Source organism: Dipodomys merriami, unplaced genomic scaffold, assembly GCF_024711535.1.
Source record: "Dipodomys merriami isolate MVZ:Mamm:240054 unplaced genomic scaffold, mDipMer1.0.p SCAF_1, whole genome shotgun sequence".
NCBI lineage: Eukaryota > Metazoa > Chordata > Mammalia > Rodentia > Heteromyidae > Dipodomys > Dipodomys merriami.
Window position 1 is genome coordinate 68,474,695 of NW_027202270.1, and position 20,531 is coordinate 68,495,225.

At 37.0% G+C, this 20,531-nt stretch overlaps 1 protein-coding gene and 1 non-coding gene across 8 annotated transcripts in view; both read left to right on the forward strand.

Moving 5' to 3' along the window:
- The window catches only part of Gtdc1 (glycosyltransferase like domain containing 1), a 388,745-nt gene that overhangs the window by 313,578 nt on the left and 54,636 nt on the right, over window positions 1-20,531 (forward strand). The window lies entirely within an intron of this gene.
- Window positions 14,226-14,347, forward strand: LOC138835242 (small nucleolar RNA SNORA40). Its single transcript, XR_011374528.1, has one exon. It is a non-coding gene; the product is annotated as a small nucleolar RNA SNORA40 (small nucleolar RNA).

Genomic DNA, 20,531 nt, shown 5'->3' on the forward strand with positions numbered 1-20,531 from the left:
ATTTTATATGAATTGATTCATACAAGATGTAGTCTTTTATCAACACCAGTAACTAGTGTTTTTTGGTTTATCCTTGTTGTAGCATTTATTGTAGTAACTTACCATTATATGAATAGAGAACATTCTATTTGTGCAATTGTTATGCAAAAGATATTTAGATTATTAACACCAATTTGGGATACTAAATAATTCTCATGTGAACTTTTGTACAGAAATGTTTACCTTCATTTTACTGGAGTAGTTATCTCAGTGTTAAGCTGTTGAGTTACCTGATAATTGTATGCTTAATCTTGGAAGAAACCAACAAATCACGTTGAAGACTAATACTTAACACTTCTTCCTTCCAAGATTCATTCATTCATTTACTCCCTTCTCCTCAAATCAAGAGCTAGGTTAAGTTCTATGTATATTCAAGACAGTTCTAGCTACTACAATTGAAATGAAATGCAACTTAAACGCTTAAAATCTCCATGCTATCCACAAGCCTAACGTAAGACATTTTTTCATTCCTCAGCAAAACAAATCTATAATCTTTAAAGGCCTATTATCCCTAATATGTATTGACAGGCTGTACCATGGGTAGCTACTGGGAATTTAGTGATGAAAAGAGCAAGTGGTCCAGGAAATGAGGCAGAGATATAAAACCTGCATATGTATCCAACATCCTTGTCTTTCAACCAAACAAAATATGTCTAAATCCAAATTCCTGCTCCCCCCCCCCCATTTATTTATTAATGGTACATTTGCTGAATGTAGATGGTGCTATTCTACTCAAAGAGCATGATGTCATATTTTCAGTTTCCTTAAGGCCTGATGTAACATTATTGAAGGACAGTTTTACTGAGCTTTCACAGCAACTGATCTATCTTTATGCATTTCTTCCTTGTATTCTCTTCGTTCTGTCTACTGCTGGCCATGCTTTTGATCCCCATCTTTATTCATGTAAACCTAATGATAGGACTTGGAGGTAGTTTGTACCTCAGGGGTACATATGTTGAAAGTTTGGTTCTCCGTAAGTGACATTAAGAAGTGGTAGAACCTTAATGGTAGGTCCTAGAGGGAGGTAATTAGATCATTGGGGTTGCTGCCTTCAGAAGGGATTAATATTGTTATTTCAGAGTGAGAGGTAGGTGTGAGAAAAACAAGCCGGACACCTGAGTTGCTTCCTTTGAAGTTGATCAGAGGTTTTGAGAGTGAAGCCTGTGTTTTAACTTTTTATAATAGTTATTTTTTAATTGTCACTTTTAAGGAATTGTACAAAGAAGTTATATTTTCATAAGTCAGGTGAAGGAACAGTGACATTGCCCAAGAAATACTGTACTTATAAATTGTATTAACTTCTTAAGCATCCTATTAACTTTGGCTCTGTTGTGCAACTAGAGTTGAGAACTGCTCATCTGGAGGGGATTTTTTTTCAAAGGAATTGCCTTAATAATGCAGACTTCATAGGACAGTGGTGCTTATTCTTGGCTGTGCATAGGAAATACCCATTTACAAGCCTCCATGCTGATGGATTCTGATTGCATTTTTCTGAGCTAGAGCCCATGTACTGCATTTCTTAGGTAGACTCTCTAAGATTTGCAACATACAAAGCCAAAAAAACAGGGCTGTAGGATCATAGACTTTCAGACTTAAAGGGAATAGGTAATGAGAGAAAGGGACAAAGTTGGGAACTGGTCTGGGGTAAACTAGAGAGCACTCCTGTTCCATAAGGCCATACTCAGCAACACTGACTGCAAAATGGCCTTTACATTGCAACTCCTACACTATAGTGTAGCCACTTCTCAGTCTTCAAACCAAACCCAGGAATATGTGAAAAATAAATAACAAAATATATAGACACATACATGAGTGCTTGTGGGCTGTGTGTGTGTCTCTGTGTGTGCCTGTGTGTCTAACCAGGAAGTAAGAGGGTAGGTTTATCTTGCTTCTTCCCAACTCAATGCTTTCTCACATATGTTGTTCCCTTGTTTGTAATGGTATCCTTTCTTCTCCATGTCTGTCTAAATCTTTACCATCCTCTATAGGCCATCTTGTGCTTTCTCTGCCATAACATTGAATTGATGATGCTTAGAGGACATGAGGGTTTTAGAAGGGTCACTTCCCTGGCACATCCCCTTCTGTCCTATGTAAGTCTCTCTCCATTGGGCTGTATTTATCTTGTCCAGGCCTACTTGAAAGTTAAATAGAATAAACTTTATATGGTTAATTTTTCTGGCATTTTTAGTCTTATGGCTGTCACCAGTTAGTTCTATGGATAAGAATGTATTACATTAAGGAATTAATCATAAATCATTAAAATTTCTTTATGTAATATGCTAAGTATTATAAGAAGTTAGAATGTCTTAACCTATGGGTCTTTTAAGTAGAAACAGATTGAACATCATTGAGATTGATGAAAAGATAATTAGAGCAAATGAAGTGTGTAAGAGGTAAGGAAAGTAAAACAGAACATCCGACCCATCCGAGTTGGCTGGGGGAAAGTGAATGGGTAGGAATGCCTTAGTAAAAGCAAGTACTAGGTTTATTCCTCAACCTGCAGTGTCTATGTGTCTGCAAATTATATACTTTAAAATATATTAAAATAATGTTTCCTTTCAAATAAAATAAGTTATATTTTCACTTTAGCACAAAAGCCATAATAAATGAACTTGAATTCCAAGTGCTAACTGCAAAGATCACAAGAATCATTCACTAATTCAGTTATTCATACAAATTTTCATGAGGTAAGGGAATTTCAACTCTATGTTCACACATGCTGGATTGTACTCTGCTGACAGACTGTGCAGACCTGGTTTACAATCCAGGTCTACTCCCTCACCACTAGGTACCTTGGATAACAAGTACATACTGCTTACCCTCTCTGTGCTTCAGTTTTTTTCTATAAATAAGTCAAAGACTAGATCCTATCTAATAGAATCATGAGAGTGAAATCATGTTATTTGCCTAGAAGTTTTTCATTCATATTAGCCCTCTGTGAAGTTATGCTGTTACTGTTAACCTGTGTTACAGAACTCAGGTTCTAAGGATGATTGAGAGCCTCAGAGGAAATGGTTTGGTCTCAGTTGGCAGATGATCACATTGTTACCTCACAAAAGAATACTGTCATTTCTGGTGATTACCTCCCAGTGTTAGTGCTACTGCATTAAGTTACCATCTTTCCACAGTCTGTCCTGGTCATATCAGCATGTGCTGCCAGGGCCCTTCAGCTAAAGTGGTACTGCCCATGCCATGCTGGCTTGGTTCAGTATCTTCTTTATTGTACTCACAGGCTTGGAGAATTTGGCTACTCTCCTACATCCATTGATCTCAGGAAATAGCAGGTTCACTTTCAGACCTCCCTAACCCATGCCATTTATTTTCTTCAGTCTTTCTGGCTCCTTGCTGGCCATGGAGATGCCTGCAATGCTCCTCCCTAAGTGGTAGAGGAAAAGGCACAGGGTCTGGACCATCTGCACTCCCACCCCCTGGCTCTCTGCCATCTTATTCTCCCAGTTTTCAACCCTGGATCTCCACTCAAAAATTACTATATCCTCTGTACCTTGCCTTTGACAGCCTACTTTGTTTGGAGATTTCTTTAAACCTTTTTGGCGAAAGAGGAGAGAAAAGGAGAGTACTAAGAAAACCCTACTTGTTGTAATTTTCTAAAACTGTTCTTTAGGCCTCAGCTGCAAAATTTGATGTACAAATCAAGAGTAAACTGTTTGTCTTCTAAGAAAAATTTGCACATAATAACCTTCCTGTAAGGGCAGATTATGGACTGTCTTTTCTTTCATTGCTGGGGGCAGCACAGGAATGGATTTGAAGTAGGAAGTACCAAGGGAGAGAGCATATTAAACATATTGATTAATACTTCAAATATTATCCTTCTACACGTGTATCAATACAGCTTCTTATGAGACCTCTGCCTCAGAGAACTCGCAGATTATTGCAGTACAACATAATAAGTGAAAACCCAAAAGAGGAAGCAACTAATTCTGTCAGGAAAAGTCAGGCAATGCTTCACTACAGAAGTGAGGCTAATCGAAAAAGGGATTCCCTCCAACACATTTATTCCTAGCTCCTAAGCAACATGTGTTGCAAGAGAAAATAGTGAATCAGTCTAAATGTGAACCTGTACTCGGGGAGCCCTGAAAGACTCGACCCAAACTAGAAATAATGCTGCCTTCATATTCCATTTTTAATGCTGAAGTAAGAGTGAACAGTGGTGTTCAGCACCCCTGGTAACTGGGTTAGAGCAGAGTCAGTGGCAGTTTGAAATCCCCAGACCTGCCTCAAGTCTAGAAAGCCCTGCTCTCCTCTTGGGCCAGGGCTCAGGACTGTTGAACTGAAAGACTTGTTAAATGTTTAACCTGTTGTGAACCTAATCCTTATTTTAAAAGCCAGCCTGTAGCAATTGTGAAATGGGTGAAGGTTTTCCAGTCACACTTTCATACATTGTTTACCTTCCTCCTGGCATAAGCTTTGATGTCTTACCCAGGTGCCCAAAGCTTTCTTTTACTTGATATTTCACACAGTTCTCTTCAATTTAAAAATCTTTCCTCTTTGACCTTCCTTCTTATATTCTGAACTTATATTCTCTTCACGAGTTGGATCAATACATTAATACCCAAAAAGTACAATATATATAACATGTAATTTTAGATTAAACCACACTAAAGTATGAATTCTTGATATTGTCTTTATATTTATCTTTCTGAGAATTTTTCCATTTTAAAAGAGATTTTGTGTTTACTTGCTTTCACAAAATGAAACCCTAAAAGGAAAGTTTTACTTATTTCTCTGATCATATTAAATGATGCTTAGTGGAAGCATCTTAGGAACAAAGTGTTTTGCTAAAATTGTGATATGAAGTCGTATAAAAGGCTTAAGGAATTCCAGGCATTGGTAATAGTAATAGACAAGGTCTTGAGGACAATAGGCTTTGGTTCTCATTGCTAAAATCTTAGTACAAGTTAGGCAGCCTTTCTTTTAACTGCAGTTTAGGTCCTTGAGGGTAGAGTGTCCGCTTGTCTGTCATCACACCTGTATCCCAGTACACGGTACAAAAGCCTGTAGGGCACACTCTGTGCTCAGTTCTGCAAGACATGAATTCCTGGCTTCCAACAAGGGTAGGATTGTCCTGAGGTCAAAAATCTATGTTTATGCTTTAGATGCTACACTATTAAAAATGGACGCTAGAAATATACGACAATGTTTTGTTCTAGATCATTTTGAAAACAGAACGATAGCATCCTTAGTAAATTGATATTCAAGTAAAGAAAAAAAATTTTTGACCCTTGCTTCATAGATTTTGAGAACGTTTAGATGAAGTAAAAGCACTCTGTTGAGACACTTGCTATATCTGTCCTGTAAACACAACAGTTATCAAAATTACTAATTGCTTTCTTTAAATTAATGATTAAAATTGTATTTTGTTTTATTTCTTCCTGTATCTAAAATATATCAATATATGCACTCAACTGCTAACTTTAAATGACTGTCAAAATATTAACAGTACAGAAATGGAAAGCAAAGTTGAAATAAATACTAAAGAAATTCTATTTTGCACATATATTTATCTTGAAAATATGTCTGAACATTTTCTTAAGGAAATTATTCATATAACTTTATATACAGATACATAGATGAATCTTTGGGTCATGTTTCTCATTTAGAAAGTATACTACAGATTCTACTTTTAAAAAAAAGAAAAACTACTTTCCATCAAATTTGAGCTTAAAACAGAACACTTTCCAAAACCTTTTAAAATATTACCTTATTTTAAGATGTGACATGGAAAGTTTGAAAGTTCTTGTACCAACAAATGTACTTGTGTAACTGTTTTCTCTCCAAAAGGTAGCTATGAAACACATAGCTATTGCAAAAATGGCTTCTCTGCCTGATCCCTTATTTGGCACTTAGTGTTCTACTTCTCAAACTTGATCAGGCACAAGGGAATTCTTAGCACAGGTAATCCACAAACCTCATTAATGTTTACTATTGAGAGACTTGTGGCCTTGCATTCAGGGTGAACACTTTACCGTGGTGAAGCATCTTCTGCTGGTCCCTCTAAATAATCCAAGGTTTCAGTATAGTGTCTTGAAATGAACTTTACATGTTTGGGAAGGGGGAAAAGTGAGGGGGGTGGGAGAAGGAAAAGTTAGTGGGAGAACAGCAAAGGATGGGGTAACAATGCTCGACAAGATATGTACTCATTACCATACTCAAATTACTGTAACCCCTCTGTACAGCATCTTTACAATTAAATTAAATTAAAAAAATAGAATCCAAGGTTGTCCCCTCTCCACATTCACCACTGTATACCACTGGGCCTTCATTATCTTTAGCTGCTTTTCTTCTTATTGTATGATTCTGGAGGAAGAGAGATTGATGTCTTACTCTTCTGATAGTTTTATTCTTCACTGAGAGAACTGGAAATTTAAGTCTATTCCAGCGAGTTTAATAACTACCATATTCTATTATTATCAAGGTAAATGGTATCTTCAGTTTATTGTAAATAACTCTAGTTTTTAACCATTATGGTAGTTATTAAACTCGCTGGAATAGACTTACATTTCCAGTTTTCTCAATGAAGAATAAAGCAATGAGGAAGCCGGGTGCTGGTGGCTCACCCCTGTAATCCTAGCTACTCCTCAGGAGGTTGAGATCTGAGGATCGCGGTTCAAAGCCAGCCTGGGCAAGAAAGTCCGTGAGACTCTTATCTCCAATAAACCACTAGAAAACCAGAAGTGGCACTGTGGCTCAAGCGGTATAATGCTCGCCTTGAGCTAAAGAGCGCAGGGACAGCGCCCAAGCCCAGAGTTCAAGCCCCACGACTGACCAAAAACAAAAAAAAAGGAAGTGGAGAAGGAGGACGATAATAATAATAGAAACAGCTCTTATATATTTGCTGTTTGCCAAGCACTCCAAATTGTTTCTGATACATTATCTTCTTTAATCCTCTCAACAACTCTTTGAAGTAAGTTCATTTTTAGTCATATTGCTACATATAAAAAAATATTTAGTCTCAGAATAGTTTGTTGGTTTGCCTTGGAATATTTCCACTAAGTATGAAAACTAAAATTTTAACTCTTTCCACTATGAGTAATTGTCCATTAAAGTACTTTAATATGGTCTGAAAATGCATCCTTAAATTACAGTTAAATATGAATTAATTATCAACTTCTGATGGCTGTTTCTTTTATTTTGGTGGGAGTTAGATACATCTCTCAGAAAAAAGCAAATTTGATCAAAATATTTTCTTATGGGCTGTAGTAACCCAAGGCCCTGAATTCAATTCTGAGCAACACACACACACACATACACACACACACAAGTAATATACTGTGAAACATAACTGATTATTCTTTCCTATCCATAATTTACTGTAAACAAATTGTTGTGATATGGACTAGAAATATATCCAATTAATGAAGAATTTGGTTCATGAGACATCTTAATTCTAGACAACCTTTTCTCTTTAGCAATATAGTTAATTTATATCATGTGATATAATTATAATATTCAGAATCTTAATCTTTCCCATATGAAAAATGAATTTACCTATGGAACCTATAGTGATTAGCTCTTAAGAACTTTAAGTATTAAGCCTCAAACAAGAACAGAAAGCTTTGGGACTTGAACTCTTTTCATAAAGAGAAAGAGAATGATAAAGGTTTAGTTCCTTTGTAAGAATATGAGAGAAGAAATGAGATACATAATCACTATTGTTTATAACATGAAAAATGCAACATATGTAGCAAAAACAAATTATATTGAGAGGTCTTTTAAAACAGACATTCCACATTGTGTTCATCTTTTTTTTTAAAGTAAAATGTAAGTATATTTAAGTTAAAATATACAAAACATACTCATACATTATATTATCTCACAATAATCAAAATCCCTATTAAAGTCTGTTATACCCACTTAATATATGAGAGAACCAAAGCCTAGAGCTCTAAAGTGTAACTTGTCTGAAGTTCTGAAGTTAGAGTGTGATCCAGCCCTGGAATCTTGACTTCGTTAGGGTCCCTTAATCAAAATGCTGTACTATACTTAAGTATCTTAAGAGTTTGCAATGGGTAGTTTTTTGTTGTTGTTTTTTTGTTTTTGTAGATCATGGGGCTTGAACTGTGGACCTGGGCGCTGTCCCTCAGCTCTTCAGCTCAATGCTAGTGCTCTACCACTTGAACCACAGTACCACTAACAGTTTTCTGATGGTTAATTGGAGATAAGAAACTCACTGACTTTCCTGCCCGAGCTGGCTTTGAACCATGATCCTTGGATCTCAGTCTCCTGAGTAGCTAGGATTACAGGTGTGAGCCACTAGCATCCGACTCATTGGTGTGTGTGTGTGTGTGTGTGTGTGTGTGTGTGTGTGTGTGTGTGTGTGTGTGTGTGTGTGTGTGTGTGTGTGAAAATACTGTACAGAGCGGTTACAGTTACATGAACAAGGTAATGAGTACATTTCTTATTTCTTATCAAGCATTGTTGCCTCCTCCTTTGTTTTTCCCCTCCTATCCCTTCCCTCTCACTTCCACAACTACACTCCCCCTCCCCACACCTAAATTGTAAAGTTCTTTGTGCAACAGTGTCTTGTACATCTCATTGTTACAATGGGTCAACCTGTATCCCTATTTAAACAATTGGTTATTTTCCTTCCCCTCCCCAAATTATACCGATATCAAATACAGTGAAAACAGTGGTTATACTGTGGGGGAGGACATTCAAAGTAACAACAACAAAAAATCACATGGTACCTTATAAATATGTTAGAAACAATAGCAAGAAAGAAAAAAACCACTTGTGTCCCTATCTTGGGGTTCATTTTGCTTAACATCATCTTATCTGGTCATATGTACAAAGCTTTTTACCTTTTCTGCTTGTCCCAGACATATAATAGTTATTGCAAATAAGAGAAACCATAGGACCTATGTTTCTTTGGGCCTGGCTTACATCATTTAATATCATTTTTTCCAAGTCTTTCCATTTCCTAACAAATGGGGCAATGTCCTTTTTTCTGATAGAGGCATAGAATTCCATTTGTGTATGTGTGTGTGTGTGTGTGTGTGTGTTACACACACACACACATACACACACACGTACCATATTTTCTTGATCATTCATCTGCTGAGGGGTGTCTGAGTTGGTTCTATATCTTAGCTATGGTAAATAATGCTGCAATAAACATAGATGTGCTGGTAGCTTTAGTATGGTCTTGTTTGTGATCATTCTGCATGGCAAAGGACATAGCTAGCAAGATCAATAAAAAGCCCATATATTGGGAGAAGATCTTCACTACCCATATAACAGACAAGGGTCTCATATCTAAAATATACTTTGAACTCAAAAAATTAAATCCCCCAACAACAAATCCTCAAAGAAACAACTGCCTGATAAATAAGTGGGGTAAAACTTAAAAAGAAACTTCTCGAAAGAGGAAGTAAGAATGGCCAATAATCACATGAAGAAATGCTCAACCTCTCTAGCCATAAAAGAAATGCAAATCAAAACAATATTGAGATTCCACCTCACCCCAGTTAGAATGGCTAGAATCAAGAACTCTAATAACAACAGATGCTGAAGGGTTCAGAAGGGAGCCCTACTGCATTGTTGGTGGGAGTATAAGCTCTTTCAACCACTTTGGAAAGTAGTATGGAGGTTCCTCAAAAGACTCCACATAGAGCTCCTCTATGACCTAGCAATCCCACTTTTAGGCATTTACCCAAATGATCACAAACAAGACCATAATAAAGTTACCAGCACAACTATGTTTATTGCAGTATTATTTACCATAACTAAGATAGGGAGCCAACCCAGATGTCCCTCAGTAGATGAATGGATCAAGAAAATGTGGCATGTATATACAACAGAATTCTATGCCTCCATCATAAAGAATGACATTGCCCATTTGTTAGGAAACAGAAAGACTTGGAAAAAATTATATTAAGGGAAGTAATCCAGGCCAAAAGAAAGATAGGTCCCATGGTTTCCCTTACTTGCAATAACTAGTATATGTCTGGGACGAGCAGAAAAGGTCAAAAGCTATGTACATTGTGTTTATCTTTTTTCATAATCATTGCCATGACAATCTGGTAGGCCTAGCAGTTGTTGCTGTATAAGGTGAACAGTCTCTTTTCTGAGATCTGTCAGATAGGATACATGGCAGTCTCTTTGGGTCTAGAAACAAGACATAATACATAAAATGCGCGTTAAGTTTTTCATTTTTTTCACCATCAGAGAGATTTCTTATTAATCACTTTGCCCATTTCTGTTTTTGCATTTTTAAAGTCAGAAACTAGTTTTAGAGTGGTTTTCTCTTCAAATTAAGATTCTTTCTCATATGATTGAAGACCTTGTCCACAGCTGAATATGAAAACCCATCATTAAGAATTTAAATCCATTTGGATGAAAAACATCTAATAATTCTAGATGATGTTTAATTCTCCATTTAAAAAGTCTTTAGTGTCATTTCATAAACCTATCTAACTATACTTTAAAAAATAACTGGCTTTATTCACCTAAGATGAAAACATCTTTTATTCACGTCCTCACTGCCTAACAACTTATGGAGTCAAAGTGTTTCTCTGATATGTGGGGCTTTTAGACTAATTATGAGAGCACAGCATACAAATAAGTAGGAAATAATATAAAGAACACATTCATGAAATCATCAGTAGTAAATGAATATTAGAATAGGAGTGAATCAGAATGAAAAAGTATTTCTCAAGGATGACTCCAAGTAACAATAAATTCAAAGTCTCTTTTACAATTGTTTCAAACCTCAAAAATTCGGAAACAATTTAAGTATCTAATATTAGGAGAATTAATTTATGTACAAAATGAAGATATTATATAATCATTGGAAAATGAGATGTTTGTTATTATAGGAAGGTATCTATTTTGTATTTAGTGAAAATACAAAGTATGTAGTGACTGATACTTTTCTTTCATCTTTACAGAATAAGAATGATGTTCCTTAAAAGTGCGCTCACACAAATATATGTTAGAATGTGCATTGAAAGAGTTCTAGAAGTTGCTTTACCAAGAGCTGTGGGTATTGGTTTCAGCTGAGCAGTGGATCCAGGATGGGGAAAAGTGGAGCTTTTTAGTGGATACTACATATATTTGTGAATTACTTCAGTTTTATTACAGTGCACCTGCACTTTGCTTTCATTGAAATTATTATTTAAATGGTTGTACATTCACAAACAAGTCCCCTCTGGAACTCTGAGAGTACACATGCCATCTCTTCTTTTCTTATTCTCACATATCCTTGAGGGTGACTTCTTTTTCTAGGTGTGTCTTCTTTCTGTTGATTTATTTTTTATTTTTTATTTTTTATTTTATTTTATTTTTTTTTTTTGGGTCCGGTCATGGGGCCTGAACTCTGGGCCTGGGTGCCGTCCCTCAGCTCTTCAGCTCAAGGCTAGCACTCTACCACTTGAGCCACAGCGCCACTTCCAGCTTTTTTCTTTTTGCTTATGTGGTGCTGAGGAATAGAACCCAGGGTCTCATGCATGCAAGGCAAGCACTCTACCACTGAGCCACCTTCCCAGCCCCTGATTATTTTTTTTTTAATCATTGATTCCATGATGTACAGTCCTCTTATCGTTACTGAGCCTATCTGCTGAATTTTTTTATTTCTCTGTTTATTGAGTTTTTGTACTATCTGATAGTTGCTGAGATTGAATACTTTAAAGCCTGGCTCTAAGGCCCCTAGCTGTCACAGTAAAACAAGAAATTAGAATCATGTGTCTTTCTCTTCAAGAGGTAGTATAACAGGTTTCAGGAACATTAAAATTCACTTGACTAGACCCTGAGAGAAATTTCTAGAAAAGAATATAGATAGGATCATGGTAGCTCTCAGGATAACCAGTTCACATTTTTTAATACATTTAAAATATAGAGAAAGAATACTCTATATGTCAGAGGAAAATAATGTTAAAATACAGAAACAAATCTAAAATGGCAAATCAGTTGGAATTTATGGCCCTAGTCACCACTTTGAACAAAGAGAAACTTTCATCCCAGAAAGACTTAGTAATGAGAAAAGAATCTGGTTCCATATTACCTCACAAGTCTGAGAGAGAGTAATTATAGACAGTGTGAGGGTCTAAAATGATGTGGGTTGGTGTGCTTGCTGCTTAAGTAACATTCCAGGATAGGGAAGACCAATTCGTCTTAATTAAGATACTTCATGATGTACCAATTTGTTGAGGAAGGGGTGTGGATGAACTTCCTACCCAGAGCTTCAGAGAAATAGGTCTCACTATTAAGACAGACAGCCAAATAAAAATTGCTGTGTGTCATATCCAGGAGAGTGGAAATAGGAAAAACAAATTAGGGAGTCAAAGCTTTTAGCAGTGGGGAGATTTTAAAGAAAACTCTGTGAGACCTAGTGGTAAGAAAAATTTGTTAAGTATGGTTTCTACTGTGTGGCTTTCAGGATAGAATGGTTGGGAAGATTTAATTGGGACAGGGTCACTAGGTTGTATTTGTAACTCAGTATTTGTAAACCATGTAAGTGACCTTTCTAAGAAAGCACAGTATCTTCATTAGTGTCAAAATAGAAGAGAGCATAATAAGCCAAAGGACTGAGGCAGGAAGGGACTAAATAGGAGCACATCATCCAGGAGAAGGGAACAGGAAAGAAGCAAAGAAAACCTAGTAAATCTGGAGGAAAGGAACACAGCTAATTTTCTAAGGTGTAATGGTGACATAAAAGTCACCCCAAAACTGTATATCATCAAAATCTCTTGTTAATAAGTATTGCCAAGAAAAAGAGATGTTAAGGTACAAAAACATGGGGCTGGGAAGGTGGCTCAGTGGTAGAGTGCTTGCCTCGCATGCATGAGGCCTGGGTTCATTTCTTCTGCACCGCATAAGCAGAAAAAGCTGGAAGTGGTGCTGTGGTTCAAGTGATAGAGCACTAGCTTTGAGCTGAAGAGTTGAGGGACAGCACCCATGCCCAGAGTTCAGGCCCCATGACCGACCAAAACAAAACAAAACAAAGGATACAAAAGCATAAATGAACAATTTTGATGTAAGAATAGGACTATAGGCTTTAGGGCTATATAGGAGAATACAATTTTCTCAAAAAGAGACAAGGAGTAAAGCCTAGAGTGCTAATAGACTTTATTTTCAATGAGAGATCACTTCCTCTCTCTACTTAAAGCAAAGACAGGAATATGAATGTGCAGATAGTACAAGGAAGCTCTGATATGCATAAATTAGATTTCTTTAAATTTTTCTATAACATTGTGATGGCTCATTTCAGTATGGTAATAGAAATCTTAAGTAGTTTGAGATTTTCTGCCTTCTGTTTTCTTGGTTACCATTTCTCACATGTTGGACCCTATGAAGGGATCTCTTCCTTCTGTCTGTCTGCCAGTAGCTCTGTGATCCTTCCATGACATTCGCCTAATACTGAACTATGTTTTCATTTTTAGGAATTTCTCAAGGCTGGTACCCGTATAGTATTCCTAGAGATGTACTGCTATGGTCAGCTTTTTATCACTGTGACAAAATACCTGAGAGAAACAATGTAAAGGAAGAAAGATTTATTTTGGCTTATGGTTTCCGAATTTCAGCCCATTGTCAACTAGCCATTGCTTTTAGGCCTGTAACAAAACAAACATAATTGGAAAAGAGTGTGATGGAGGACAGCTACTGGCAGCCTGGAAGCAGAGAGAATTAGACAGAGGCAGGGATTGGGACAAGATAAGCTCTTCAGAGGCACATCTCCACTGACAAACTTCCTCCAATCAGCCTCTACCTCTTAAATAAGGCATCTACCTGTGAACTCACTCATACATTCATCCATAGATGTAGCTTAATCTAATCATCACCCTTATAATCCAGTCTTCTCCCATCATCTGGAAATCAAGCTTTCAGCATATGAGCCTTTTGGGGAACACTTCATTTTCAAACCACAACACATGTTGTCAAACATTCATTTTTAGGATCATGCTCCTTCTTCAGGCTTCTAAGCTATAGGTCTCTGAAATCTGAAAGCTCTGTTCTCCTCAACTCTTCATCAGTCCCTCTGTTTCGTGTCTAGAGTTGGAGCACAGCATAGATAGGGTACATACTATACTCACCTGGCCTTTGCTTCTTTCTGAAGACATTACCATTTCTACTAAGATTTTGCCTTCTGTATACTACTGGAAGACTGGCCAGTTTAGTAGTGGGAGTCCATATTTGCCTTAAAACAATGAACATGAAACATATTAGTATATAGCACTTGTGTGTCTTTAATTTGTGACAAAGCCTTACAGACATGTGCAAACAGTAAATCCTCTTTTGCAACCCAGAACTCATTGTTGAGTATGACATTTTGGTACATGTAAGAAGGAATATGATTTCTACAATAGTTGGGGGGAGGGAGACTTATTAACTCACACAGATTGTCTCTGAGAATAAAGTTGGAAAAGCTAAAAAAATGGATTTTTTACATATTTAGGGTAAAGAAGGGGAAGGGGATAAATTGATTTAAGTGTTTTAATTATGGCTATTAGCAAAAAAGCAAGTAGATAACAAGTACTGACATGGATATAGAGAAAAGGGAGCCCTTTCACACTGTGGTAGGAATGTAAATTAGTACAACCATTATAGAAAATAATATGGAGATTCCTCAAAAAATTAAAAATGGAACTAATGATCTAGCTGTCACATTACTGGTTTAATATCTAAAGGAAATAAAATGAATATGTCAACAATATACCTTTATGCCTATGTTTAGCATAGCACTATTTACAATTGCCAAGATATGAGGTCAACCTAAGTATCCATCAACTGATGATGAATACTTAAAGAATATTTTGTACATGTGGACCATGGAACACTGTGTAGAATGGAACACTATTCAGCTGGAAGAAAAGGATGAAATCCTGTTATTTATCTTATGGATAGAACTTCATATCATTATATTAAGTGAAACCTATTTACAGAAAGAAAAGAACCACAAGAGACTATAAAAGTTAATCTCATAGCAATTAAGTGAAATGGTGGTTGCTAAAAGTTAGGAAGAAAAGAGGGGAGGTAAGGGTTTGGTTGATCAGTGGGAACTAACTTCCAATTACATAGGAATAACAAGTTCTCATATGGCATTGTAGAGGGACTACACTTGACAATTTTGTATTGTGTATCTCAAAAAGGTTAAATATTTTGAATATGAAGAAAAGATTTTCTTCTTTTTTTTTTTTTTTTTTGATTTTTTTGTCCGGTCGTAGGGCCTGAACTCTGGGCCTGGACGCTATCCCTCAGCTCTTCAGCTCAAGGCTAGTGCTCTACCACTTGAGTCACAGTGCCATTTCCAGCTTTTTTCTTTTTTTGCTTATGTGGTGCTGAGGAATCGAACCCAGGGCCTCAAGCATGCAAGGCAAGCGCTCTACCACTGAGCCACCTTCCCAGCCCGAAGAAAAGATTTTCAATATGAGGAAATGATAGCTGTTTGAGAATATTGACACAATTAACTTGCTTTAAACATCACACAATATATACATTTATTGAAATATTATGTTGCTCTCCTACTCTTATGGTTTTATATATCAGTTGAGAATTTAAAATTGAGTAATTAGGTAAATAAAATACCACCAGTACAAAAAGTGAAAGGTGTATAAAATGAGCAGATATTGTGTGACATCAGGGTGCTAACCTTACCTTAATTCCTCACAATGAACTTTTTTGTGTATGCCAGTCCTGGGGCTTGAACTCAAGGACACTATCCCTGAGTTTTTTTCTTCAAGGTTAGAACTCTGTAACTTGAACCACAGCTCCACTTCTGGCATTCTTGCTGAATACTTGGAAATAAAATTCTCAGTGACTTTTGTGCCCAGCCTGTAATCCTCACATCTCACCCTCCTGAGTAGCTATTAGCCTGGCCTTGACAATGAACTTTTAATTTGTGGTATTCTCCTGTTTTAAGGATAAAGAAGCTGAGGCTGTGTGAGATTGTGCGGTATGCCTGGTGGTCACACACACCATATTGATACTGCTAATGGCTAGGATTTTCTCTATGAACTGTGCTTTTCATTCTCCCACCAAAAGAGAGGTTAAAGGGCAGAATACATAGCAGCAAGAGAAAGCTCTAGGGTATAGTTTTGGTCCTCAATACCTATGAGTAAATGATGGTGGGAGATGTTTAAAAATACAATAATGAACAAGATATAATCTGTAGTTTAGGGCTATAGAGATACTGGTAGAAAAGCCAGGACACACATATACACAGACACATACAAACATACACACACACACACACACACACACACACACACACACACACACACACACACACACACACACACACACACACACACACACACACACACACACACACACACACACACACGAGAGTGGCATGGGAGTTGAAAAATTCCTGACTATGTTTCTTGCATTCTGACACACCACTTCAGAAGGAAAAACAGCACCTGTAAAGGGAAATCACACTGTCTATTTGCCCACTGATGTCATTCATGTGAAGGGAAATTAAATTTCTGACCCTAGAAAGTCAGTCATCATGAGAACTAATACAGGGTGGCAAATAGAAACCTTACATTTGAAAATGATGAACTAAATACTAAATTGAAGTGAAGTATTTGTTCTTAGTGGAGTTTGGGGGGGGAGGAGGGTGTTTTATTTTGAGGCAGCATCTCACCTTGTTGCCTAGGTTTTCCTTAGATTCCCAGTCATCACCCTCTGCCTCCAAAATGCTTTGAGTTACAGTCTTTTGCCACATGAAGTGGTACATTATAATGAAGAGTTAGAGAGGGAATAGAGGAAAGTACCTGAAGAGTGAAGAAATTAGAAATTGTACTTTCAGAGATCATAAATCTGTATTATTTTTTTCATATTCTTATTGCCACCTCTTCTCCAATAAGTTTGAAAGACAAGTCACAGTTAAAGAATATCCGTGGTCTCATGATCTACAAGTGAACACATGAGCTGAAGGTCCAGTGCTTTTTTCCTCTCATAAAAAATTTCAAAACAAACTACTTGAATTTGTAGTAATAAGGTGCAATTGCAATGCAGACTCTGTCTTTTCTGTGTGCTCTTAGAGTAGTTAGTTTGTGTGCCCACTTGGATAAGAGGCTTAAAAAGGATTATGATCAGGTGCTTAGCATGGGACCTGGATTGTAACAGAAGCTCTGCAAATGTAATTCACCTTTCTAGCACCTTCTTTTATCCAACATTTATATAGAGCAGCTAACTTTGGGCTATAAATACTATTTTGTCAGCATAACATACATTACGATGCGATAAGCAACTCCCAATGCCTACACTACTCCATATCTCAGTTGCTTAAACACAGTACAATATCTTTTCACATGTTCTTGCTTTCTCAGTCCTGGGCATAGCAAGAGCAACTCTCCAAGTGGCAATTCAGACTACCTAACCATCTTGACACAAAATCCCCAAGGTTTATCACATCAAAGACAGAACTACTCTTAGATGTTTCTGTCTCACATTGACACTTATCAATCAGATTACAATTCTCTGGCCATTGCTTGTCCTCATCCCAGTTTGGAGATGTCCTCTGTGTGCACAGAAAGTGAAAGTTGAATATTGACAAACACAAGTAATGTCTATCACTACTCAGAGAGAACGGCAATTAGTAGTATCATCTGTCCTTCTCTGTGGAGCTCCCAATCCAGTGCTTTGTTCCTGGATACATGAATATCTAGGAAGATCCAGGTGTCAACACAAGGTATTCGAGAACTAGATGAAGTAGCTTGCGTTCAATATGAATAAGCTTGTGTGGCAAAATAGGAAAAGTTAACAGTTTAATATTAGCTAAAGGACACAGGAATCTTTAATTTTCACTGAATAGATGTTCATGAATAAGAAGGCTCTCAGAAATGAAATGGGAAATGCAAGGCAGCATAGACTGATGAAGGAAATAACGCCTGACAGGCATTTTGGCTTCTCAAATGTTCAGAATAAATAAATAAGTAAATAAATAAATAAATAAATGTTGGGAATAAACACTGTTCTTGGTGTATCTGCTGCTTCCAATAAGCTTGAAATATTTCTGTGCTGGTCTTTTTTGCCATAGCAGAGAATGAATTCCTAAACAACCTGTTATATTTCTACCAAGTTAAGAGTAAGGAAAATGTTGAGAAACAGGACTTTCTCATCTGCTGGAATGCTTTATGATAATGCAACTTCCTTTGATTAGTAGTTGTCAAACATAGATGGGTCACAGGAAGGAGAAATGATGTTGCTATAAGTCTAACAATGCTAGATTAAGCAAAAAGCCCATTAACAGTCTTATGGCAAGATATTAGCATGGTTTCTCAAAAGTGTTATAAATGATCTACATAAATTGATGTACATGTTTATAGTCGGAAACTGATGGCTCATGCCTGTAATCCTAACTATCCTAGCTACCCCAAAAGGCTGAGTTCTGAAGATCGTGGTTTAAGGCCAGCCTGCGCAGAAAAAATCCAAGACTCTGATCTTTGACTAACCATCTAAAAAACAGTGGAAGTGGAAGCTTGGCACCAGTGGCTCATGTCTGTAATCCTAGCTGAGATCTAGCTCAGATTTCAGGAGGCTGAGATCTGAGGATCATGGTTCAAAGCCAGCCTAGGCAGGACCACTCAGAAAACTAGAAGTGGAGCTGTGGCTCAAGTGGTAGAGCGCTAGCCTTGAGCTGAAGATCTGAGGGACAGCATCCAGGCCCAGATTTCAAACCCCAAGAGACAAAAAAGAAAAAAAAATGGAAATGGAGTTATGGCTTAAAGTGGTGGAACGCTAGCCTTGACCAAAAAAGATCAGGGATAGCACGTAGGCCCTAAGTTCAAGCCCCACAACTGACAAACAAAATCCCAACAATAAATGTTTATAAGGAAAAGAGAAAGCAAACAGAAAAAGGGAACATGCATGATAATGCTTTGAGATATACACCTCAATCATTGTTCTATACAAAAACATCTGCGTGTCTTACAAAAACAGATCATATAATGCATACTACTCTGTCATCTCTCTTTTACTTGAGAGTATTTCTTGAATATTTTCTTCGTTAAGAAATAGACTTCTGGCCCAGAATTCAAGCCCCAAGACCAACAAAAAAGAAATATACTTTGCAGCATTATTTTAATAGCTGCTCTATATATTGTATCAATATTGGATCATATTTGTATCAAACTACATTATACTATTATATTGGTTACAAATAGTAACCAATGTGCACATCTTCGTTTTATTGGCTAACTTATCTAAATTTGAATTCTTGAGGCAAAGCTAAGGTTTATTATGAATACTGCAAAGGGGAAACAAAGGAAGAGGCAACAATGTTTGATAAGAAATGTCCTCATTACCTTGCTCATATAATTGTAACCCCTCTGTACGGTATTTTCACAATAAAAAAAGCTTATTAATTAAAAAAGTTTGTTTCTATCCAGGCCCCTGTGGCTCACACCTGTAATCCTAGCTACTCAGGAGGCTGATACTGAGAATCACAGTCCAAAGCTAGTCTGGGCTAGCTTCTTATCTCCAACTAACCACAAAAAAAAAAAAAAAAAAAAAAAAAAAAAAAAATCTGGAGTAGGGGTGTGGCTGTAGTAGTAGAGTACTAGCCTTGAGCAAAAAAGCTAAGAGACAGCACCCAGGTCCTGAATTCAAGCCCCAGGACTGCCACAAAATAAAACAAACAAGCAAACAAAAAGTACATGTTTCTACTTATATTTCTTATGTTCAGGAGCCAATAATTCTGTAAGTATGATTCTAAAGACTTGGGTGTATTATGAAATGTACATTTAATCTTAAAAATAGAAAGCATTGTTCAGAATATTACCATAAATCCTTCTTTTTGTACTTTTTTATTGTAAAAATGCTGTACAGAGGGGTTACAGTTACATGAGCAAGGTAATGGGTCCATTTCCTATTGAGCATTATTGTCTCCTCCTTTGTTTTCCCCCTATCATCCTTCCCTCCCACCTCTATAACTACCCTCCCCCACCGAAGTTGTAAATCCTCTTATACGGGTACGCAATCAAATATACAAAAGATTCACATTACATTTCTGTAAAAACAATCAAGATCAATTTATATTTTATTATTATATGCAGGACTAGGGGTAATACTAGAATTTGACCTCAATTTCTTGCACTTGCTAGTTAGACTCTCTACCATTGGAGTCATGCCCTGTTGACTTTCATTATTTCTCCTATAGGGTCTCCCTTTTTCCCTGAGTTGGCCTGGATTTTGACCCTCATATTTACACTTTCTGCATTCCTGGGATGACTGCTACATACATGCTACTACACCCAACTTTTATTTTGGTGGTAGGAGTGGTACCACAGTTTAAACTCAAGGTCTTGGCTTGGCTTACTTGCTTGACTGACACTCTACCAATTAATTGAGCCCTACCTTTTTGCTAGTTACTTTTCAGATTTTTATGTATGCCTCTGAACTGCTGTCCTCCAGATATCAGCCTCTTGAGTAGCAAAGATTACAGGCATGATCTAACAGCATCTATCCATTTCCAGGTTTTTATTGGCTGAGATGGGATCTCCTGATCTCAAATTGTGATCTTCCAGATC